The sequence below is a fragment of the Hyaena hyaena genome, unplaced genomic scaffold (genome assembly GCF_003009895.1).
Source record: "Hyaena hyaena isolate Hyena2069 unplaced genomic scaffold, ASM300989v1 scaffold_732, whole genome shotgun sequence".
Classification (NCBI taxonomy): Eukaryota; Metazoa; Chordata; class Mammalia; order Carnivora; family Hyaenidae; genus Hyaena; species Hyaena hyaena.
The window spans coordinates 574,216-600,051 of record NW_024081364.1 but is presented as its reverse complement, the minus strand read 5'-3'; positions in this window follow the sequence as shown (position 1 = coordinate 600,051).

The following is a 25,836-nucleotide window of genomic DNA, read 5'->3' as shown; positions in this document are numbered from 1 at the left end:
AAGACTCTAAAATGGTTATGTGATCACCTTTAATTTCCATCATTTATACATTTTCCCACGATCATGTCTGTCAATTTGATAGTGTTATTCTTTTCCCCCTGTTTATATCCCCTTCCTCCCTTTCTCTCCTTAATGGACTCCAGACCCCCTTTTGGTACTATTTCGTCCATGAAGCACACCCTCCGCACATGTTTCTTTAATGGCCTATAGAACATATTTTATTTATTTCATTTTATTAAATATATTTTAAGAGCTAAATTGCTCCTAAATATCTTCTCTTATTAATTGATTTATTTGTTGAGTACCTACTATGGACAAGCACAGTGCTGGTCCCTGGAAATAAAAATAAAATAAAATGAAATAAAAACAATTAACAAGAAGAGAGAGAAAAAACAGGGTTTTTGTTTTTTGTTTTATTTACTTTGAGGGAGAGTGAGAGAAACAGAGAGCGAGGGAAAGGGAGAATCCCAAGCAGCTGTGCACTGTTAGTGCAGAGCCTGAAGTGAGGCTTGATCTCATGAACTGTGAGATCATGACCTGAGTTGAAATCAAGAGTCAGACCCTTAACCAGTTTCACCATACAGACACCCGGAGAAAACAAGTTTTTAAATGAATTTCTTGGTCTAGTATTCAAAAACATCTTAATACTTAATGAGAAACTATCATAATATATGCTTATATTATGACGGTACAAATTATACTCCTAACACAGAAGAGGACACAGCGGTTGATATCTTGCTGCAAGGAAGGGAAAACACATATGAACTTATACGTGTGTGCAAACCTATCTTATTTAGGCAACAAGGTCTCAAAATCAGGAATTCTATGTAATGTTTTCTTGAATGTAGTTTCCAGGCACCCGTATTATCAATATTGCCTGGCATGCCTTATAAAATGAGTACAGATGACTAGGCTCCACTAGTATAAAGTTAGACTCTAAGTTGTTGGCTCTGGAAACTGCACTTAATTAGTTATTTGTTTGCTTACAAATGTTTATGTTTTGGGAATGAGAGAGAGAGAGAGAACAAGTACTGGCAGGCAAGGGGCAGAGAGAAGGACAGAGAGAATCCTAAGTAGGCTCTGAGCTGTCAGCACAGAGCGCAATGAGGGGCTTGAACCCATAACCATGAAATCAGGACCTGACCCAAAATCAAGAGTTGGACGCTTAACTGACTGAGCCACCCATGTGCCCCTGGAATCTTGACTTTAAAAGCTCCCATTGATATTGATGATGAACTGGGTTTGGTACCCGGGAGAGTCCCAGGCCAAACGGGATGAGAGACTTAGCCTATTGCAGGTTTCAGACTGCTGACCCCTGGATACTTGGGGGACAGTCACCTATCAGCTACAACAGTCGGCACAAGTGCTGGGAACAGAGGACTGGTCTTCAGGAAGGACTGGTCCTCGAGAACGTGACTGGTTTTCAAATTATCCCCTCCTGGTACCTACTCGCCCTGCTTCCCCTAATACCACCAGCCCGATGCTAACCCCTCTAATTTTTATGTTTGAAAACCTCAAAGTGATGCTTTTTAAAAATTTTAAAATATTTATTTATTTTTGAAAAGGAGAGAGACAGAGCATGAGCAGGGGAGGGACAGAGAGAAAGGGAGACACAGAATCCGAAGCAGGCTCCAGGCTCTGAGCTGTCAGCACAGAGCCAGATGCAGGGCTCAAACCCACAAACCATGAGATCATGACTTGAGCCAAAGTCAGATGCATAACTGACTAAACCACCCAGGTGCCCCTCAAAGTGACTGCTTTGGGCCAAAGTCCATTAGGTCTCAGGCCTTCTTGTTTCATATTTGCTTTATGAAAATTCAATCCTCTGAACCTTAGAACATCAGGCAAAAACAACATGGGGAACCCAATCTGTAACACAGCATTAAGGTCGTCTTCAGCCTGTTACTGGTGGATTCTATGGCTCCTGGGCAGTCCCTGGCAGGGAGGGTTTGGCTGGGTGTGTTATACCTGCACCAGCTCTGCCTCCAGGGGGAAAGTGTTTCCAGGTAATGCAGCAAATGACTATTTACTTACTGATACTCTTTCAATCCTTCACTCTACTCTTTCTTGTGAAAAGATCAGTGTGCTGAGTCCCTTGATTAACAGGATAAAGTTACATTAATAAGATTTGTCTGAATGTACTTCAAATTCACATTAACAGGAATTTATGGGAAGTAAGAGCCCTGTTCTGTGAAACAACATCATTTTCAAGTCATCATTTCAGTCCCTGTCCTGGAGCCAGGAGGCTACAGATACATCAATGCTTACTCCACCATCAGATAGGCACAGTCAGTGCTTGGCTGACTTCGTACAAACCATGAATCAAAATAATTGTAAATTATTGTTGTAGCCATATTTTCTGATAATTTCTAAGGTCTTCACCAACTTGACTAAGATCCCAAAGCCAATGTGTTTTCCCTTACAGTGCAAACATTTAAAACACACAAACACATTTTTGTGTAAAGATTTCCTTTAATATCAATTCAACCTATATCGAATGCATGGTCTGTTAGGTTTAAATTACAACTAGAATGGATTTGTAACTGAAATACTAACAACTATAAAAGGTATCAGTAAAATGATCTTAGAAGTTATTCTGGCATATGTTACCAATTTAGTGATTTAAACTGGTCTTAAGCATATGCTTTCCTCATAAAACATACAGTGTCTGTACTATACATAATTTTTTCAACATTTATTTATTTTTAGAGAGAGAGGGAGCATGAGCAGGGGAGGGGCAGAGAGAGAGGGGGAGAGAGAAAACCCCAAGCAGACTCTGCACTGTCAGCACAGAGCCTGATACAGGGCTGGAATTCATGAACCATGAGATCATGACCTGAGCTGAAACCAAGAGTCAGACACTTAACTGACTGAGCCACCCAGGTGCCACTAAAATATATATAATTTAATTCTCATTAAAAATGGCTTGAAATGACTAAATGCAGAGTATGATAAGAATAAAGATAAGGGTATGATAAGCATTAAAGAAAAGTTTCAAGTCTTATGGATTTACTTTTGACTTTATGACTTAAAGTTTCAAAATAATAGAAAATGATCATAAGAATTCTAGAGTCTTATGGAAAACAAGTATGTCATTGGTGAAGGGCTAGTAAACCTCCAAATTCTAGGCATGTCTGAATTCTGGCTTTAGATTGTGGCTTAAAAGTCAAACTAAGTGCTTATGACCTAAAGAGGCCCCTGCTTTTCTTCATGTTCCTCATAGATACAAAAAGTTACCCATTCGTTTTGGGATGATCTGTGGGTGATAAATCCCGAGACCAAGTACTACTGAAGTGGTTCTATCATAAGGAGTAGAAGCAGAGGTGACCGTTTCATTAGCAAGGATAATTTTCTCACTTCTCCCTTGGAGAAGGTGGTTTCCGTGAGTGGGAGGTCTAAGCTTCAGGTGTTCATGCTGGAGCCATTTTTTACTTTACGATGCCTTTAGTTCTGTGGTCTATGTTATGATTGGATTCTTTATATTTTTTCTTTGGGAGCTTATCCTGCTATCTACCCAACAGATCCTGCTAATACCACTCTGCCTTCTAGAATACTCGAATACCACATGCAAATAAGGAAATGCATTATTTTCATCAGGCTACTCACCTGCTCAAAAATAGAGTCAGAAACTTTCTACTGAATCAATTTCAAGATTATTACCTCCTGTCATCACCATCGGACATATCTCAAGATCTTTCACACCAGTTTCCCCCTATAAACCATACATGCACCACACACACACACCACCACCACCACCACCACCAGCCACTCACACTCTTCAACTTGTAATGCTTTCCCCCATCTCATTCTGGTTCAAAGCCCAAGTTTCCTATAAGACCATGTCTCCCCTGTCTTACATAAAACCATAACCTCCCCGAAACCCAACTTTTTTCTGAATTCTGATAACACAGTTTGGAATAGAACAGGGTCCATTGCTTTTGTTGTGTTTTACATCTTAATTTGATCCGCTTGTCCACCAAATAGAACCGTTAAAACAACTGAATAAATCAGTTCATGCTTTCTTTGATCTGAAGGCAACATAGGACAGTTCACAGAAGCTGGAATTACAATTGTGTCATTGCACACTTCCCCCAACATATTTTAATGACTCCCTCTACCTCAGGCAGACACAAATTACTCTCCACAAAACACACAGCCTAATGATTCTGGTCCCTACCTCCTCTGGAGCCCCTGTCTCTCTTCATCCCAGAATCTCCTCCTTCCCACATTCCCACCCATCTGAACTTGTCTTTGGCCATGATAAACCACCCCAAAGATGCCCTGAATCTGTGCTCTTTCCTTTTGTCTGTGTGTTTTCCTCTGCCTAAACACTCAAATCAATCCTTTGTCTTTTGATTACTCAGACTAGTTCTTTAGACCTCCCTAAGTTCCAGAAGTTTAGAAATAGCATTCTCTAGTGCTAACGGTGAGCTTCCCAGTACATGCTGATCTCAGGCTACTACCGCCCTGTGGTCATTCCTATCCCATCCAGTGACTTGCCCATCTCTGACACTGGTTTGCAAAATTCTAAGGCCTCAGCTCCCCTCCCCCACTTTTATTGTCATTTGACTAGAACTACTACCTACACAGTACCCAGCACAAAAAGAACAACCCACTTCATACTGACTTCTGCAAGTACTCTGTCTTTTGTAAAGGCTATCTTTTCCTTGTTCTTATAATATAGCTCCAATTTCCCATCACATTTTAAGCCTTAATCAACTGGGGACCTAGACTGCTTTAGTCTTGTAGAAGACAAAAGCTTCCCAGGAAGCAAAGGAAAATATAGGCATTCCTTATTCCCATGGGGGGAAAAATGAGAAGAAAAGCAGAGCCGTTAGATTTCCAACTAAAATAGTGTGATCATTCATATCCTGTAACTTAGGGTAGAACGATTATGTTAGGCTGAACATAATGCAGGAAGATGCCTCGGACAATGTGCTTCTAAAGGTAAAAGGCCTCAAATGCCTGCCTAAAAGTTTAGTACTTTCTTAAAAAACTAGGATCAAAAGTATAATACCTAGAAAGGCCCAGAAGGTGGCACAGATAAACAAGTGTGCCTGCACAGGGCCACAGAGTCAGGGGGAGAGTAAGGGGGAGGCAGGGGCTGCAAAGGACCAGGGGACATGTTCGCTATTCAGTTCTGAGTGATTGTAGCCACAAGGAGGTAAGAGCTCAGTATTACTACTCAATTTTTCTTTTAAGTTGGAATACTGAATTGTCTCAGGGGATCACCCATTTTAAACATTAGCAACTACATTTGAAAATAATTTTGTGAGAAACAAAAGACCTTCCATGGCTGCTTTTATTCATCAGACCATAGATTTATAACCTCTGACAAAACCTGTGAAGGCTTTGTAATCAGGTCTGTGTTTTACAAAGATGAACATGGTAGCAGAATGAAAAATAAAGTTCATTGGACTATGAAACTCTTGAGGGGTGTTTGCTCATTTGCTTAATGAATGAATGAATGAATGAATGAATGAATAAGAGAGAATCTAAAGACAGAGAGGGTAGTCAGGAAGTTTATTCGATGGTTTAAGTAAGGGTTTCGAAGGGCATGAACCAAAATAGTGGGAGAAACAAGCCTGGTTTAGAGATGGTCTGAAGTTTCTAGTTTAGTTGATATAAAGATCTTGATGAACGATACAAGACATACCAATGAAGAGTAGAATGCAATGCACGTAATCCAAGTAATGCATTCACTAGTTGTGTGCTCTTGGTCACTTATCCAAGAGCTTCAGTCTCAACGGAAACATTAAGGAATAACAGAAAACTACATCTGAAGATGTCGTTCTAGGGAGACATTTCTTGATCTACATCAGCCACTTGTTACAACCTCCCCATTGTGTGATTTCACTTATATGAAATTCAGGACGAGGCAAAATTCATCTACAGCGAAAAAAGAAGAACACTGCTTGTCTAAGAGAGGGGTTTCCTGGAAAGGGGCATGAGAGGTCATGTTCTTGGGTGTGAAAGATACATCTTGATTAAGGTGGTAGTTACCTGAATTTTACATACGTCAAAATAACCCTGAGCAGTACACTCACTACGGCTCTATGCCTTTTATTATATGTAAATTAAACCTCAATTAAGAAATTAGTAGGGGTGCGGTTCATGTGTTTCACCTACTTGTTCTTAGGCCTGGATGTGTTTTAGGATAACCTGGAGAGACTTTAAAAGATAATGTTACTTAGATCCAAACCCCAGGACTTTGAATGACTCTATGTTCATAGAGAAGCCCTAGAAGCAAATCATACATTTTCATTCAAGACCATATCGCATTTCATGTGATTTTAACTCATGGGTATCTCTCTTATTTTTTCATTCTTTCCATATTACTTGTCAAAGCCTACCGGCTAATGACAGCAGCCACGACCACTGTCATCAAACAGGTAAGCAAGGCCTGCCTACCAGCGGAACCAATGAGTAGGTTACATTTAGACTCTTGGGGCTACTGTGATAGGATGCTGTTAGCAGTCTCCGGTCAGGTTTGATAAATGAGGAGGTGTGCTCGAATAGTGCTCCTGAGAACACAGATCTGTCTATGAGGAGTTTCTCCTGAACCAGTTGGCCTCTAATCTTATACTGGAACATATCCATCCAAGTGAGTGGTTGTTGAAAACATTAGTGCTCGGGGCATCTGTGAAGTGGGTTGGGTTTCCCATATCATATACACTCTGCAAGTCACGGAACAGTCTCTTTCGTCCGTTGTGATTTGTGTTTTGATTCACTCTTGAAGCCTTGCTGCTAGCCAATGGTTTTCCCTTTAACACATTAAACTAGCGTAACCCAAGCGTTTACCAGGGCCCCCATCAAAACTAATTTTCAGAAGAAGTAAACAAGAAGACACCAGAGTAGAGAAGCCAAATGGGTTTAATTTCCTTGAGAGACCCTATCCTGCCCACTCTCTCTGGCTTGCTGTGCTTTTCTGGCAAGCACCCATCACTTGCACGTCACCTTTTGAGGACTTAAGTCACATGAGGATATGTTTATCTTCATGGTTAGATTAAAAACCTAATTTCCGCCCCGAGGTGACTATAATTTTCCGTTATATCAACCTCACTCATAGTCAGTTTTTTCGTTAGTATTAAATTAGCAACATGGGAAATTCAATAACATCCTGGCAGTAAATCATTTAGGGAGAGCCTACCCACAGCAGGGCAAATGAGCGTTTCTGGTTAAAAGGTTATTTGGAAGATTCCTATTGTCCTTATGGCATGATGTGCCTCTTTTCCTCATCAGCGACAGGAAGGCAAATTTCATCTTGAATGACTACCCCTCTAACAGGTTGCGTCTTGCCCAAATATTCATCTTTTACATATGTCCATCATTCTACATTTCGTTGTTGCTATTAATAACCCTCACTCCTGGGTACCCAAAAGATGCAGCACTGAAGGAGAAACAAACAACTCAAACTAAGAAAAGATCATTGCGAAAATTAAAGCCCACAATGTAAGGAATATTCCTTTAGAGGCAGAATGAAGTAGCAGAGACGGCCTGCGAGCTCCTGTCAGACACCACATGGTGTGTCATCAGAGACCTTTTCAGTTGTATTTAACGGATTCCAAAATATAACGAGGCTCCCCCAAAGAACCTCCTTTCACAACGTGTATGTACATTCGATCATCACATTGTACATGGTAAATACCTTAAAATTTTATTTGTCCATTATACCTCAATAAGCTGGGAGGAAAAGACAAAGTAAATTATCTTAATGCCAAAGCCAGAGTCGCTGATAGATGTCTCCTTATTAGATCTGAAATAGGAAATGAGGGATGAGGCATTTTTTATTCAGTTGGGAGATCAACAAAGACATGGCTTCAGAAATCCTCCATGAGCCTTGTATTATATTCTGATTTCAGAATACTTCTCTCACCAAAACTCTTGACAGAGCAATTACTGGATCTCCTGTTTCTCTCTCCTGACAGAAGCAATTTTATATTCATTCCTTTTTAGGTCTGAAATAAGAGGACGAAGAGGAGCGGGATGAGGTAGAGGCAGAGGTAATGAATCATTTCTGTTTCTGTTTGTTCTGAAAAATGGGTACTAAAGGGATTATTGTAGAGTTATCTTAGCATGATTATGATTTCCAGGTATCCTAGGCTCAGAGGAAATTCCATCAGAAATTTAAATGACAGAGACGAGTTTCATATTTGATGGCACATTTGGAACGTGAGAGCTTGACAACTGAGCACTCCCCATTTCAAGTGAGAAGTTGCAAAGTATCCAACCATAGCATCTTAACAAAACACACTTTCTGAGGTGGAATCATTTGCCCAAATACAGTAAACAAATTTCTAATAGCAAGTGTAAGGAATGTTTCTTAGAAACAGGAAACAGGGCTGTTCAAGGGTTTTATGACTGGCCCCCTCATCGTCTTTAGCCCCGAAGTGCGGTACTGAGTATCATCTTGTTTGAGCCATTTCTCTCTTTTGAATTCTCTGAAGTTCGGGTGCTGCCTGGTTTCTGAGCAATGTGGGTAGGTTGTGATTGCATCCTCTCATTCGAACAGACATCTGTGCCTCATTTTGGGATTTACAGGAGGCCAAGACAGAGAGAAAATGATAGTTATGGGGGCCAGGAAATCAGAGGAAGGGGTTCCTCCAGCCATGCGGGGCTTAGATCTTTCGTCACTTAATGATGACAGGCTTAGTGCAAGATTTCTCACTAGTACCGACCTTCTGTTGTTCCTAACACAATTTCAGTTTCAGCACTTTATGTTTCTCGAATTTCTTCTTTTTTAAAGCTGCTTTTACTTTAAGCTTGTTAGTTTTATTGAAATATTATAATTTACGTGTGATACCATTCACTCATTTGAAGACTGCGATTCAGTATTTTTGAGTTTTATCATTTCTTGATATGATATCTGGCGGAGAATGAGACCAGAGAAACCTTACTCCTCTGGGAAGTCTGGAAAATGGAGTAGATTCTTCCCGAATATCACAGAATATGTCAATTCTCAACTGAGTACTGAAACCAATATAGTTCTCTGACTCTCTGTTAAAGAAGCTAAGACCAGTAAAGATTATTTAACTGCTCAAGATAAGGCCATGAACCAACTGAACAACTTACTTGTCAAGACTAAGACCTTGCTCATCCAGTCGCTTTAAGACTCTTGCTCCATGATGCTCACTGATCCAAAGCTATTAGGTCATGGCCTCTGCCGAATCCAAACCAGGGCTCCTCATGCAAGACCTACCTTAAAATCACTCGGCCCAGACCCTACACTTCTGTAAATCTCCTCCCTGCAATTCCCCCTCCCAAGGCACTACTCTGATGAGGTAATGCTCTCCTTGAGTGCGATAAGTCTAATAAACTTAGCTTTGCCTCATCAACAATTTTGCATTTATTTCCTTTTAAGGAAGTTAACAGTCAGTACAACAACCCAGTCTTAAGTCACACCTCTGGTGACTTTGGGACTCTTATTCTCAAGTAACATTCAAAGGAAATCTCAGGCAGAGATTCAATATAAAAACAACAAAAGAATTGCTCTTCCATATGAATTTTCAGGCTTACTTGGGATATCTGTGCTACCAGAAGAATACCTCCACAGTTCCATATAATTATATCCTAGGAAAACCAAGCTTGTACATTACTAGAATCTACTGGAACTTTCACAGAGTCTAATGTGTCACCACACAGTATCAATTAAAATCGTTAATAATCATGGAGTTTCTTTCTTAAAGAAGTTGTACAATCCTTCTTATTTTCTACTCGTGAAATTATAATATTATGTTCTGATACCCTCTAACTCTTTTTTTTTTTTTTATGTTTTTTTATTTATTTCTAGGAGAGAGAGAGAGAGACAGCATGAGCAGGGGAGGGTCAGAGAGAGAGGGAGTCACAGACTGAAACAGGCTCCAGGCTCTGAGCTGGCAGTCAGCACAGAGCCCGATGTGGGGCTCGAACTCACGAACCATGAGATCATGACCTAAGTGAAAGTCGGACGCTTAACTGACTAAGCCACCCAGGCACCCCTGACTCTAACTCTTATAAGTAATCATTAATAATAAAAAAATTACATGTCCAAAAAAAATAAAAGAAAAAAAGAAAGAAATCATTCCCTGTTTGCAGCAGCAGGGACTCAGGGACTGATCTTCTCCCTTCCCACCACATCTACATGCAAGGTTATCAAGCATCTTGGCAGGAATCCAGTTTAAAACACACAAACACTGCTCTAGGAGATAGATAATTTAGTCTTCTTTTCTTTTCTCCCCTGCCAGCTCTTCCATAGGAGGTATGTTCATGTTCCTACTATAGCTTTGTGTCTCTGAGTAACCATGAATGACTACTTAACCACTCTACCAGCGTTTGTAGCCTAGCAAAGGTTGAATTCCACTGAACTGGCAGATTGCTTTTTAATTTTCTGCTTGGATGGGTTGTTTTTTTGTCTTGTAGTTTCCAAAATATTTTATGAATCTTGATGGAGAGGCTAAAATGCTCACAGATTTTGCTGATCTCTGCCAAAAGCTGATTAACCCTCACTCATTCTTCAGGAACCCATGTACAGCCAGGCTTGGGCGATGTAAGAAACATGATACATAGGTGTGAAACAGGACTTCCACTAGGTTTGCAAAATAGTACTTCCACATAAGGGATAAACATGGTGATAATTATTCTGTGTAGACGTTATCCTACTTTTCTGTTTCTGGAGCTGAGGGAAATATTTAGGACTTTTCAAGATGTGAGGCACAAGACAGCTTGAATATCACCATCCCTTAATGTAGGTGACAGTCTGTGAATAATAATTATATGGCTTGGAAATGGGATACACCTATGAACACAGGTATTTTGACAACCTCCCATTAATTGCTCCAAACAGTGTAGTTATTTCACTTCAAATAATGCCCTGGGGCCTTGATGACCTCGTGCCAATCATATAATTGATCAGATATGCAGAATAACTTCTATTTTTCTCTATATCATCACAGCTTGTTTAAAATAACTGAAATGTCATATCACACTGTCAGTTTGCTACTGTTACTGTCAATTTTTTCAGTACATTTTTCAGTGCATTCCACCTGGTATCTTCTCCAGCTCCATGAACAGCAACTCTTTTTCCAGTTGCTCAAGCCAAAAGTCTTGATTTCTCTCAGTCTGCCATGAGGTAGATCCTATTATGGTTGCCAGTTATTTGCTCCCTTCTCTGTCAAATAAAGAGAGCTGATGGACCTCCTTGGAAGGAGAGTGGATGTCCATGGGCTTAGCAATGTTGGTTTGTGTAATGGACTGTGAGCAGATGGGATTTCCACCTTGTCTCCACACAAGTTTTAAGAAGAATGCCCACTTTTAAGAAGATTGCAAATTCCCTGATTGGAACTGCTTCCATAGCTTGGATTCTGGAATTCATGGAAATGATGAAAAGTAGCCAAGCAGGGTCAGGCACACCCTCCCCAGGTGAGCAGAACTACAGCTGCCTGGATGTAACTTGAGCAAGAAATCAATGCTTGTTATCGTAAACTACTGAGATTAGACAGAAGATTGGAGATTGTCTGTAACAGCAACATAAATTAAAGTTGAAGAGTTGACAAAGACAGCCCGTATCTAAGACATTGGCTAATCCTATTATCACTTCTTCCAAATATTTCCAATACCAGACTACTTCTTCTCACCTCTGCTGCTATTACTGTGTGTGAGGCCACAAGGCTCTCTCAGGTGATTATTGTAATAGCTTCCCAATGAGCCTGGATGTACTTTCCCTTATCATTTGACTCACCATCTATTTTCAACATGGGACCCAGATAATCCCTTTAAGATGTAAATCAGATTTTGTCACTTCTGTGCACAAATCCCATCAACAGCTTCCCACATCAGTGAGATGACAGCCAAAATCTTATAATGGCTCACACAGCCACTAGAAGCTTGTGCAAACTGCCTACCTCTATGCCTGCCCTCCCCTCTAGCACCTTCTCCTACTCACCTCCCCCATATTCCCTCTACCCAAGCCATCCTGCCTCATTGTTGTGTCTCAAACCTTGCCAGAGGTGCCTCATTCCAGGAAATGGATTTTCTCTTGAAATGCTCTCTGTCTCAGGGGACAAAAAAGGGGCTTAGTTCTTCATACTCTTCAGTTCTTCACTCCCATATCATCTACTGAAAGACATCTTCCCATCTTCCCAGAACTTTCTCCCTCTCTTCCTGTGTTGACTCCCTGGTACCAATGACATCTTACATGACATCATTTACTTATTTATTTATATACGGTCTAATTCTACCAGGTTGTAAGCTTCATGATGGTAGGTTTTTTTGTTTTGTTTTATTGTTCTGTTTATTTCTGAGGTCTATAGCCTTGATAAGACCTTAGTTAATAAGTGAATTTGTTGGATGGATGAAGAAAGAAATCATATTTTTAGGAGAAAGGTTAAGTGCTATATTATTTTATTATTTCTTGTGTGTTTTCTCTCAAAGATAACTTTTTCCCCACTTATTTTCCAAATATTTTTTAATTTAATTTTTATTTTTTAAATGTTTGCTTATTTATTTTGGAAGAGACAGAGAGAGACAGACAGGCAGACAGACAGCACCAGAGACAGAGAGAAAGAGAATATCCAGAGCCTAATGCAGGGGTTGAACCCATAAACCGTGAGATCACAATCTGAACCAAAATCAAGAGTCAAACACTTCACTGACTGAGCCACTCAGGCACCCCTAAATTTAACATTTTTAATTGTAGATATAAATTCTGTGTCTGTTTTATCTCCTCAATAACTTATACCTCCAAATAGAACATATTCACAAGGTTGACAGGATATATAGTCATGCACATTTCAGAATCCAGCAAAATTTCTCTTTTATCAAAATTTACTGCTCTATCACTGTAGATATACCTAGTACTACATATTGATAATTTTTCCCCAAACACACTTTAAATTATTAAATACTAGGGGCCTTGTGGTAATAACCCTATCTTCTAAAGTAGAAATGTCTTTTCAATTTAGGTAAGATTCACGATTGAGAAACAATAAATTTCATATTTGGAATTATTTTCAGGGCTAAGTTCAAGTATAATTATTTGGTAAAAAATATAATGTTCTTCATTTAGTTACAAATAAAGAAGTATCTAAAAGTAATGAGTGATCGTTCTTTTCCACATGCTTCCTAGTATACTGGAGAAACTTACTATCTTCTGTGCTAGATAACGGTGTCTAGTCAATCATGCCTTGCTACATACTTGCCCCTTTGCAATGTGACTATGCATGACTTAGGAGATACTTCATAACACAGCAATACATAACGGATGGAAGATTTTTTTCTTTCCTGCTTTAAGTGCATCAGTGTGTCCCTTATAAATGATGATCCTATGAGAATGATGAAGGGATCAGGTGTCGAAAAGACTGGCCAGGCAGTGAGTTGTCTGTATACTACTCAGTGTGATTTTTCTCATCCCTCCTTACTCCCCGTCCACCCACTTCTCTGCTTCCCTACCCACCTAACCCTCCACCAAGGCACCACTAAACTGCAGAGGGAAATGTGCTTAAAGAACTCCCTGACTCTTCTTCTTTTGGGCCAAAATAGTTAAATCTCAAATATAAATCCCAAGTTGGAAAAGAAACACTTATTATTAATAGTCATTTTAAATCACATACAATCCTATTTCTACTTTTAATTTCTATTTCATATGCATATTAATTTTGGCAGGCATTGCTTCTAACCAGTAAACAATTGCAGAAAGAAAAGATGTTTAGATTAAAAGGTAGAGATTCCGATGAATATTGCATAATTCTGAATGTAATTCACTGTGCTATTGGTAAACATCGTTCAAAATCACAATCTTTCATCAAGTGCCTAAACTTCAAAATGCACTGTGATTCATACCTCTGTGCTTTCCTCTCACTGTTACAGAATGAACAAAGAAGAGAAAAATTAATGTGGTCATCTAATGATTGCATATATATTTTTTTCTTTTTCAAATTTTTATTTAAAGTCTAGTTAAGTAACATATTGTGTAATATTGGTTTCAGGAGTAGAATTTAGTGATTCATCACTTACATGTAACACTCAGTGCTCAACACAAGTGTCCTCCTTAATAACTCATCATCCTTTTAGCCCATCCTCCATCCACATCCTCTCCAACAACTCTCGGTTTGTTCTCTACAATTAAGTCTTCTATGGTTTGCCCCTCTCTCTTTTTCCCCTTCCCCTGTGCTCATCTGTTTTGTTTCTTAAATTCCACACATGAATGAAATCATATGGTATTTGTCTTTCTCTATGAACTTGTTTCACTTAGCATAATACACTCTTGTTTTAAACGAGAGGCAAAGGAAACAAAAGCAAAAATGAACCATTGGGACTTCGTCAAGATTAAAAGTTTCTGCACAGTGAAGGAAACAATCAACAAAACTAAAAGGTAGCCTAGAGAATGGGAGAAGGTATTTACAAGCGACATATCTAATAGGGGGTTAGTATCCAAAATCTAAAGAATTTAGCAAACTCAACACCCAAAAAATCAAATAATCCAGTTAAGAAACAGGCAGAGGATTTGAATAGACATTTTTCTAAAGAAGACATCTGGATGGCCAAGAAACATATGAAAAGATGCTCAACATCACTCTTCATCAGGCAAAAATAAATCAAAGCCATGATGAGATATCACCTCACACTGGTCGTAATAGCTAAAATTAACAACACAGATAACAGGTGTTGGCAAGGACATGGAGAAAGGGAAACACTTTTGCACTGTCGATGGGACTGTAAACTTTCGATGGGACTGTCACTGTGGAGAACAGTTTGGAGGTACCTCATGATTGCATAGACATGCCACACCATTCCTCATTGAAGGTCTTGATGAAAGAGATGTCTTTCGTGTTTCCTCTTTTAACCCTAATTTTTATCATAGTTCTTAATGGGAATAATTAAATTTAACTTAAAATAAGCACTCTATCCATCTATACTGAATACCCTCAGTGTACTCAACACAATCCAGGTGAGATAAATTTTTTGAAGTGTGTTTTTGATGAATAAATAAACAAACTGCAGCATCGGCACTATCAATACACATAAAAAAAAAAATGGTTGCTAGTGGGGAGGGAAATTGGAGGTTTGGTAGGGAAGGGGTGAGGGGGATACGGGCCTCCAATTACAGAATGAGTAAGTCACAGGAATAAAAAGCAGAGCATGAGGAATATGGTCAATGATACTGCAATAGCAATATAACGGGACAGAGGATAGCTACATTTGTGAACACAGCATAATGTATAAACTTATCAAATCATTACATTGTCCAACTGAAATTAGTGTAACATCATATGTCAGTTATACTCAAGGGTAATTAATTAATTAAATGTGGTTTTAAAGGATTTTTGTGTAGATATTGTGCCATGGCTATACATAAGAGGAATACTTCTGAGTAAGGGCCATAGTAGCGTTTTTATTTTTTGATTCTAACAGCTATTGTTGTTTTCTTTTCCCCCCCACAAAGTAAGTGAATTAAAAAGCTGGATATAGTTGGGGTGCCTGGGTGGCTCAGTTGTTTAAGTGTTCAATTCTCGGTTTTGGCTCAGGTCATGATCTCATGGTTTCATGAGTTTGAGTTCCACATCAGGCTCTACACTGACAGCGCGGAGCCTCCTTGGTATTCCCGATCTCTCCCACTCTCTCTGCCTCTCGCCTGCTCATATGATCTCTGTCTCTCTAAAAATAAATAAATAAACTTATAAAATTATAAAAAGCTAGATGTAGCATGCTTAAGTGCATATGTGTGTATTGCCTACTTAGAATTTACACAAAATATCAAATTACTCTTCAAAGTTATGTCTAATTATTGAGTTAAATGTTATTACTTTTTTATTTATGTGCTACAGAAGAAGAAGGAAACCCTCTAAATTTCTGATTGCTTAAGAATATCAAAGAAGCAAATTGCTCAGCGTGGATTTGAACCCAAGTCTTGAGTGTGAAGCACACAGTATAGAGAGATACGAGATGTTGATTTTGTAGGAGGAACTGTAGTAGGTTTCTATTCATCACGTCTACATTTTATGTGGAGATGCAGCCTGAAAGATGCAGCAAGATTTATTATTACTGTAGATCGTTTGCACATGCATGCTACAATATATGAAGCCAGCTTTCCTTTACCAGCTATCTCTGTGGTCAGGAAAGATTAGACACATGTTGTTCTTATTTCCCTTTGATTACTGAGTATATTGTTTAGATAAACAAAACTTTTCCTTGCATAGGTCCTTTTATCTAGGCCAAACACATTTCTACTACACTCCTTGACAAATTGCTGGCTGTACACATAGTACATTCGCAATTGATAAATGCAGAGACTGTCATAAATAAAAGGCACTCATATTGCATCACTGTTATTTCTCAGTCAACCAAGTCCACTTGTAGGACAGGTATTCTTGCAGCCTCCGAGGGCCGGAAGGGTCTGTCGCTTTCTATGCCCCTTTGCATATTTCACTTCCTTTAACTGCATTACAAAAGAACTGTCTCCAGAATATGAGAAAGAATCCATAGGGGAAAAATAAATTAAGTTCAGTTGTGTCCTGAGTCCTAGTTTTTACTTTCTACCAGAAAGGCCTTCATCCCCTGAATCTTTTAAGTCTGTCTTCTTAGTACCAGAGGTCCTTCAAATGCCAGCATCAACCATGGGATCATCCTCTTCAAAACAATCAAATATTCATGCATGTACACACCTTTAGTCATGGGCATAGTATAAATTAGTTTATGATACATTATCTCAAATGACATATAAGTTATGAGTAGAACCTTATTTTAGGCCAGATTCTTTTCAATAAGATTAGAATTTTGCATAAACTAGTATTTTTTTAAGTTTATTTATTTACTTTGAGAGAGAGAAAGAAAGAGCATGTGTGGGCAGGGGAGAGGCAAAGAGAAAGAGAGAGAATTCCAAGCAGGCTCTGCACTGTCAGCATGGAGCTCAATGTGAGGCTTGAACTCATGAACTGTGAGATCATGACCTGAGCCAAAGTCAGATGCTTAACCAACTGGGCCACCCAGGCGCCCTTGCTTACTTTCTTTGTCTCTCTCTTCTTTCCTTCTCTTTCTTCCTTTCTTTCTTTCTTGTCTTTCTGTCTTTATTTTTCTTTCCTTCCCTTCTTTCCTTCCTTCCTTCCTTCCTCCTTTCCTTTCATTTCCTTACCAATCCTTCCTTTCTTTCTTCTTTAATGAAATCACCTTCGCAACTCCACTTTAATACTACCTCACTCTTGATTTATGTTATTGCCAGCAATGTCCAGTACATGATCTGTAATTTGCAACTCTTTGTTGAGGAAAAACAGCTGGCAATTTGGGGCTAACAAAGGGTAGAGAGGGCAAACTTTGTGGTGTACAGGACTGTTCTGTTTGCATGTTCAGTAGCCTCGTGGAAACAAACAGAAGTGGATAGTGCATACGGACTTTTCCAACACAAAGCCCAGAAGAGAGTTTCCTGTTCACTCAGAATCAACAGTAATGAGCACTGGCAGTGGGGATGCCACCCAGGTAGGATGAGAAGACCCTGCTGAGCTCCTGGGATTATGGTGCCTTTACAGGGCTGGCTCTGGAGCAAGAGTGACTATGATGAGTCATGGGACACAAATCTAATCTTATTTTCCATCCAGTGGCCATATTCATAAGACTATGTGCTTTGCAATAAATTACTGTCCTACCAGGAACAACTGCTTTTCTTTAAGACTGTAATTCTCCCCTCTGACACACACAGAATGGACATTTTCAATAATGTTGGATATAAATTTGTTTAACAGCCCATAATGTTTACATTTCCAGTGTTTTTGCTTTGATCCTGGGGAGGATATCAATAGAAATAAGATAATAAAAAGACAACTTTTTTCTTTCTCTTCATTCGCTCTTCATTATTGACTATAGCAGCAGTTTACCATAATACAAGCTGTAACATGTAATGTACAAGAGTTAAATTTCCCTAATGAGAATTTTGATTAAGAAAATCTATCCTGGAAACTGTTGCCTTTAAATGATTCAATTTTAATCCTATGGAAATAAGACTTCAACATTCCAATTTCAAATTATTTAATCACGCTTAAAAATACTGAATATGTAGCCTGAATATTCCATCAACAGCCTTAGCCACTTGTCTAATATTATGCCTTTGTGACTTGATGTTAACACCTAAAGATAGGAATGATACAAATTATACTATTTTTATGTCATTATTTCTTTTATGGGATTCTGAGGCTCAAACTTTCAAGAGATAATTCATTTTTGAAATATGTGAAATTCAATCCTCAAATGTGACAATCAGAAAATTAATATGAATTCATCACTTTCCAAATTCGCCTTATTTTTATGGTCTATAGATAGCACCTATAAATACCATCTGTGTACAGGTGAATTCTAGACATATGACACTGGGCCTAATGTCCACATGGTTCTCTTGCTTATTTTCTGTCTCATGCATGACAGCCAGAACCCTGTCTACTGCCTTCTTCTGTCTTCCCAGAAAATGGAAAAGTGCTAATATAATAGGTATTGAATACATATTCATCGAACAAAAGAACGAACCATACTTTCAGAGTCATGATCTACTAGAAGGCAAGCAGGTGATTGCTTATGGAAGTGTCTATAAATTCTAAGCATTCTTCTTTGAGGTCCTTGCCTGTAGTGAATATCATTCATTATATTTTTCCAATTGTGGTGCTTTTGTACTTATATAGATGATGTTATTAAGTGAAGGTTAAACAAGCAAATAATTACATATTTTGTAAAGGAGTAGATGCAGATTTTCCCTAAAAAAATGTGGTGAGAGGAATTTTTCATCATTAAAACTCTTGTATTTCTGGCTAAATGTAAACTGATGCAATCTTTTTTCTCAAGTAGTTTGTAACTGCATGTAATGAGTGGTTAACATGTTTAAATTTTTAATAAATCTCACTTCTGGAAATTTAAATGGAGGAAATATCACAAAACGTTTGAATGATCTGGTCTGTCAACTAGAATATTACTTACCATATCAAAGAATTGAGAATAACCTAAATAGCCAACATTGGGTGGAATTTTAAACTCCCGGACATCAGGAGTACCATTCGCACACACTCACTCAGACACACACGTGCATACCAAAAAGAAAGAGTGATATGTAGCCAAAACTTCAGCAATAGGTCTCTTTGGGTGGTGAAGCTTTGGGTCCCTTTAATAACTCATACATATATATCATTTTAGTTTTCTTTATATTCCTGATTTCTACTCTAACATGTATTTCTTTTCAAATAAGGAAAAAATAAAACCCTTCATTCCATTGGAAGTCTTGTGTTTGCTCTCTCCCTATTTATACCCTTGCTGTCCCCTTCATGGCTGCTTCCCCTAGGTACCCACCCATGTGGCTGCAAGCCACCCCATGGCTCCAGTGACCAACCTAAGCGGGGATAACATGCCTACCAGGTTTGTCACATTTATGTAAAACACTGACTCCCATGCAAGAGCTGCGGTGATGAGGTGAAGGTGCTGATAATCCTAAGAGAACAAACATGACATAGTAACTCCTATAGATCCAACCATGTCTCCACTTTCAGCTCAGGCACATCCTGTCATCCAGCATCCCACAGATGCCTTGGGGTGGCCTGTGGGAGACCCTGAGCCAATGATTTTGTTTTTGCCTGTGGGCAAAAGAAATGGCACTGAAAACCAATCTTCTTTTATGTAGTCGGCTGATGGCTACCACAATAAAAATGATAGATGATAGATAGATAGATAGATAGATAGATAGATAGATAGATAGGAAGGGGAGGGGGGAGTGGAAGGGAATGGAGGGGAGGGAAATGGAGGAAAGGAGAGAGGAGAAAAACGAGTGAAAAATTATTTTCACTCCTTTTTACTCCTATTTTACCCCCTGGTTTGGCTAATCCTCACCTCCTCTCTCTCTCTGTCTCTCTTTCTCTCTGTCTCTGTCTTTCTCTCTCTCTCTGATACTTTCTGCAGAGTCATGTTGAGTTTGGTTTAGAAACCCGTTCTTAACAGTTATGCCATTGGTCTTTTCCTCCATGAATTCTCCAAAGGAAACATGGTAAAATGAAACTATGCAGTGGCACTGCTACTAAATATTGTCCTATGCAAAGAGACTGGGACAACAAGCTTCATTTCCTTCTTTGAAAATCAGTGATTTTGTGATTGGTTACATGAGAACCAGGAGCTTTAAACTGTGTGCTTATTAATAATAGCACAGAATTAACAGGGATATGATTCAACAATTCCATTTTATGGAATGACTATTAAATTATAATTTACTTACCCATGATCAACTTCTCCGATTATTGTTTTCTCAGCTAAAACAATCACCAGGATTAACTGGCCTGTACCCTCTTTCTTCCTGACAACAGTGGACAATTTTAGTTGTTTCTCAGTTGCTCTGCTTTTCAGATGAAAGCTACCCAATTACAAGGCAGGCTATCATCTTGTGATGATACTCCACTACACTAGCTTTTAACTCTAGAAAATCTAGGAATCTTCTAGATGCTTACTCGGAAGCCAGGAGAGCAGTTAAAAAGGTATCTCCTCCATTGAAATAAGTTTTGTAGAAGAAATGATAATATTGTACCAGGGAAATTCTATTTCATGTGATTTTTTTCCCAATGGATTCTCAGGGGTCAGAACTCTCAGCTTTGCACCCTGTATTTTACCATTCTTTTCCATCTCCTGAAGAGTCTTGAAGAGTTCAAATAGCACGAGATGTAACAGAAGGTCCTTGGCGACACACCGCCCATTCTGCTCTTTACCCAGGCAATGGAGTGGAGAAGAAGCTGTTTCTTGACGGTAGACTAGCACAAAAGCATACGTATTTTATGTTGAGTGACATAAATTGTTAGGGGGAAAAAAAACAGAAGAAAAGGTCAGATGCAATTGTGTTCTGATGGCGCCCATCAGAATCTTCTCTAGTTCTCTGACAAGACAGCAAATTGCAGTGAGGAATGAGAACCCTTCAATATGCTATCATGCAAATACGCTGCTATCACTCAAGGGCACAGACACGGAAAGAGTGAAATAGGGTCACTATGATCTCTACCTCGAGACTCCTGTGAATGAGGAAAGACGATTTCAGATACCTGTCACCCATTTTTAAATTCTCTAATACGACTTGAGGGAAGAGAGATTGCAGCTATGTTACCAGAGATCAGGAAAAATGATGGGATTACAGATTCATAGCAACTTTTTAAGTGCCCTGAATTTCCTTTATGGGCCTCGTATGGGCCATAGACATAGTGAGTCTATGTTTCAACGAAGCATTTGACAGACTCGCATGATCCTCTTGTGAACAGAATGGCAAAAAGTTTGGTAGAGCTTTATCAGGTTTAGTAAGAGTGCATGGAGATATTGATTAATGCTTGATGCCTACACAGAGCTCAGCTTATTGGGAATGTGTCACAAAGCTGCTGGGATTTTTTCTGATTAGATTTGTAATAAACAAGTTGAATGAAAGCCCAGGCTGAGCAGGCAAAATAAATTTAAAAAAAAATGCAAAGCACTATATTTACATTAGAACATCAGTTATGTAATACGGAATCTAGCAGCCTAGTGGCTCAATAATTCCTCAAATTAAAAGCAAATAACCTTGAGGATTTAATTGAGAAAGATAAGTATTAGCCAGTAATTTGATGGGGTTGCTATGACAGCTTTTATGATCTGAAGATTTATCAATAGGCATTAACTATTTAGGGCAAAGATGCATTAGTACACTTTGCCATCTCCATTTGTATTATTCTATTTAGTTTTACGCACAATTTTTAAGAAACACTTTGATTTTTTTTTAAACGCGCATGTCCAAAACTATAATGACAAAAAGGAATTGTAAACCATGTAGTTAGAAAAATCCTTAAAAGAGGCTGGAGAGGTTGTTTTAGACAAAATATGGTTGGGTATTTTATATAACTATTTTAAGAGCTGGTGATGAGAAGGAAATACACGCTCTCTGATACAGTAATAAACAGGTCCAAGGACCAAAAATCACAAGAGGTCACATTTTGTCTTCATGAAAACATTTTAAAAAACTAATCATAAAGATGGGTTGCTCCCCACCCTTGGGAATTTTTTATCCCTTATGAGATTCAGCAACATATAAAAGTGTTTAAGAATTGAGACCTATATTGAATTTATTCATAAACTAATGGTTATTACTTATTTACTGGTCATTATTATTTATCAACTACTGGTTTCTAAATATTTTGTCATCTGAATTTATATGCTAGCCGTTATATTTAAAATAGTAAATTATATTGCATGGAACAATTTTCCTGGACCTAAGTCAGTTTCTAACAATATGGACTCATTTTCTTTCCTTCTCCCCTTCCCCCACCAGTACTGTAATATCTAAACTGCTTTTCTAGAATTTAAAATTTTGACTGTAACATGAAAATTACTACTGCCGTGACCTCAAGATTTTAATATCTATCTGTGTTCTGAGGCCGGGATGCTCAAAAATGTTATTATCTGAAACACAGAAAAGGTACTTTCAAAGAGCATTTCTGCTATTTCCTTTGGGGTTGCATGATGTAGTTATCACAAACACTAGACATGTGCACTAGCTCATGACACCTGCTATGGTAATGAAATCTGGAGCTCTGACACATTGCGGTTCACCATGTCTATTTGGAAATTTAAAGCCTGACTTGAGATAACTAAATTTTAATAAAATTTGATAGTTTTGTCTCTGGTATGACAGAGAATTTTATGAACAACAGGTGCTTGAGTGATCTGTCGGTACAGGAATTCATAATCTCAGAAAACATTGCTTTAGGTCAACTCTTAGGAAAAGAAATATTGAAACATTAAATTTGGTGATTTTAACTACTGCAAGCATCTCATTAAATTGCCCTTGAAAGGAAGAATGGCAACTTTTAAACTACGAAGAGAGGCTGGAATTAAAATCAGAAAATACTGGAAAAAGGGGAGCACAGTTGTTTTGTTTCACAAGATGTTTTACTAAATAAAATGACTATGAGAATTGCACTGATTTATTATTTATTACTAAATACCATCGGAATTATCATCATGTGTATGTTTCACCATTGTCCACATTGCAACAATCTTTGGTAATTATTTGGTATGAAGCAACAGGTAATATTAAAGGCTTGGAATGTGTTTTAGATTTTTTTTGTGAAGTTTTCTTTATTTTTGATAAACACCAATGGAAGAGGGGAAGAGCAGGGGACAGAGGATCTGAAGCAGACTGCCCTGACAGCAATGAGCCCCACATGGGGCCTGAACTCACAAACTGTGAGGTCATAACCTACGCTGAAGTCGGATGCTCAATCAACGAAGCCACCCAGGTGCCCCTAGAATTTTTTTTCTGATATTTTCTTAGCGTGAGATTTGAAAGCAGATGATCAAGATTCAAATATTAATTTTGCTACTTCCTATTAAAAGATCTATTTTATCTTTCTAAATCTGAATGCCCTCAGTTGAGAAATGGTGGATAGTTATACCAATTAGATTAAATATTTGTTTAATCTAAATGTGACTAACGCTCCTTATGTGCCTGATAGTTAGGCTGTTGTCTATAGGCACACAGTAATTCCAGGGTTTAATACAGTTGGCAGCATATTTTCCCATTATCAGATAATGCTTATTTAGTATTAAGCATTCAATTCTCTTTTGTGACCTTCCTCCCTATTCCATGCAGTAGTTAATGTCGTCCAGCTTCTTCTAGAGCTTTTACAGTAGAACAAATGATGGGGGCTAAGCAGAAGGTAAATCTTTCAAAGCTGATGTTGGAAATTCCTGGCAGAAAAAAAATAGGCTGAGAGAAAGATCTTTTGTATGTCAAACTCAAAGTTTATGCCATAAACTAAGAGTCAAAAAACTATACCCTGCAGACCAAATTCAGGCCATCATCCGTTTTGTATATAAAGCGTTACAGGAATATCGCCACATTCATTCCTTAACCTGTTACGAATGGCTACTTTCAGGATACAGTGTCCAAGCTAAGCAGTTGTGATAGAGACTTTGGTTTCTGAGAAGCCTAACATATTTACTCTTTGGCCCTTTCCAGAAAACCTTTCCCAACCTCTGTCACAAACCACAGAGGAGGTAAGAAATAATTACTGGTTAAGAGCCCAAGCTGCTTTCTCTTTCATGCCACCCCCCAATTTACTCCTAAACTAGGGAGAAACAAGGGATCATAAAAGTCAAGTTGTTTTTTTTTTAAATTTGTTAATGTTTTTTATTTCTTTTTGAGAGTCAGAGAGAGAGAGTGCAAGCAAGCGAGGGTGAGAGAGAGAGAATCTGAAGACAGGCTCCAGGCTCTGAGCTAGCTATCAGCACAGAGCCCAATGCAGGGCTCGAACCCAGAAACCATGAGATCATGACCTGAGCCAAAGTCGGACGCTTAACCTACTGAGCCACCCAAGTGCCCCAAAGTCAAGTTTTATAAAAGATGGTTGATAGTCCAGAAAAATTTTGGGGACTGTAAGGAATAAGGGTATTTGTGCCAGAATCCCATTGGAAGAGAAGAAGACAGAGTCTTCCCAGAAGTTCCCCCACACCATTACACTGGTATCTCGTGCATGGTTTAGGTGGGGGTAGAGACGTGTGGTGCCCGCACTAGAAAGAGCCTCATAGGAGCTTGATAGACTAGATAGCATTACACTAAATACACTTTTTTTTGGTTTCAATTTAGAACATAGCTAGTTAATGACACAGGATAGTTATTCAGGAAAGCCAAAATGTAAGGAATAATAACAACTCCCTAGATATTTAGAAGAAGCAGTGACGTCACTATGGCTCAGACAATCATTGCAGCCTTGAAGGAGAAGGCAGAAAATGATCAGAGTCTTAAATGGAAAGAGGAGTCAGAAGTTTCCTAGGTGGGACACGGCATGAGCCAAATGAAAGAAATGCAGAGGATGGAAATAAACCAAATAGGAGGTACAGGTTGTTCAGACAGAGTGACTATGGTTTTAAAATTCTGAGAATTAATTAGAACCATATTGTAAAGAAATGAATATAAGGATAGATTTTATCCCTATAAGCATTTTGGCTTTTGTTATAGCAAACGTGTAACTGAATTACACTGAGTAGAAGCAGAAAAAGAAAAGGGGGAGACAAAAAAGTTTCAGAAATAACAGCAAAAATTAAAACTATTAGATGGTCCTAGCATGAGGTGATAAGCAAACCAAAGGACCCTGGTACCAATGACTAACTTGGACTTCTAATTGTACCCTCAGCATGTAGCACAGGGCTTAACTGGGAGGAGGTCCCCAGTCAATAGTTATTTTTTGTATAAATAACTGGGTGTGTGACCAGAAGGGGCCATCTAAAAGACATAATTTGAAAAAAAAAAAAATGTGATAGGATTTAGTTACAGGCAGACTGCAGAGAGAAAAAAAAGTCTCAGAGGAGTCCAAGACTTTAATTCTACCTATTCAATACAGGAAAATCTGGAGAGAGACCTCTTTTGTGGGCAAAAAGGTAAACAGTTGTATCAATTTCTGGTATAAATACCCTCACTGCCTGTAAAACCTTTTTAATTTATTAAGTATGATTTCATTACTCCAATGAATGAGAGAATCAACTCTGGACATTATAATTCTACTGATTTTGCTTTTAATACTTTGGTTTTCTCAAAATGGAAGCCATCTATTAATTTTTATCCATATTGAAAGATAAACTTAGTAAAATAATCAGAGGTTAAGATAAAACCATGAGAAGTACAGTCTAGCATTGGAGGATGCATGGAGGTCAACAATGTCTACTCTTAAACTAATTTAGTAAAGTAACAGAGTAACACATTATCTTCTTGGAGACATCCAAAAAGAATTTACATTTTCTTTTCATGATGGAAGCCTTTTCCAAATTCCACCAATGGTTAACAGGTAACAGAGTGTGTTACATTTTACATTTATCTGTTTTGTCACATACTGCATCTCT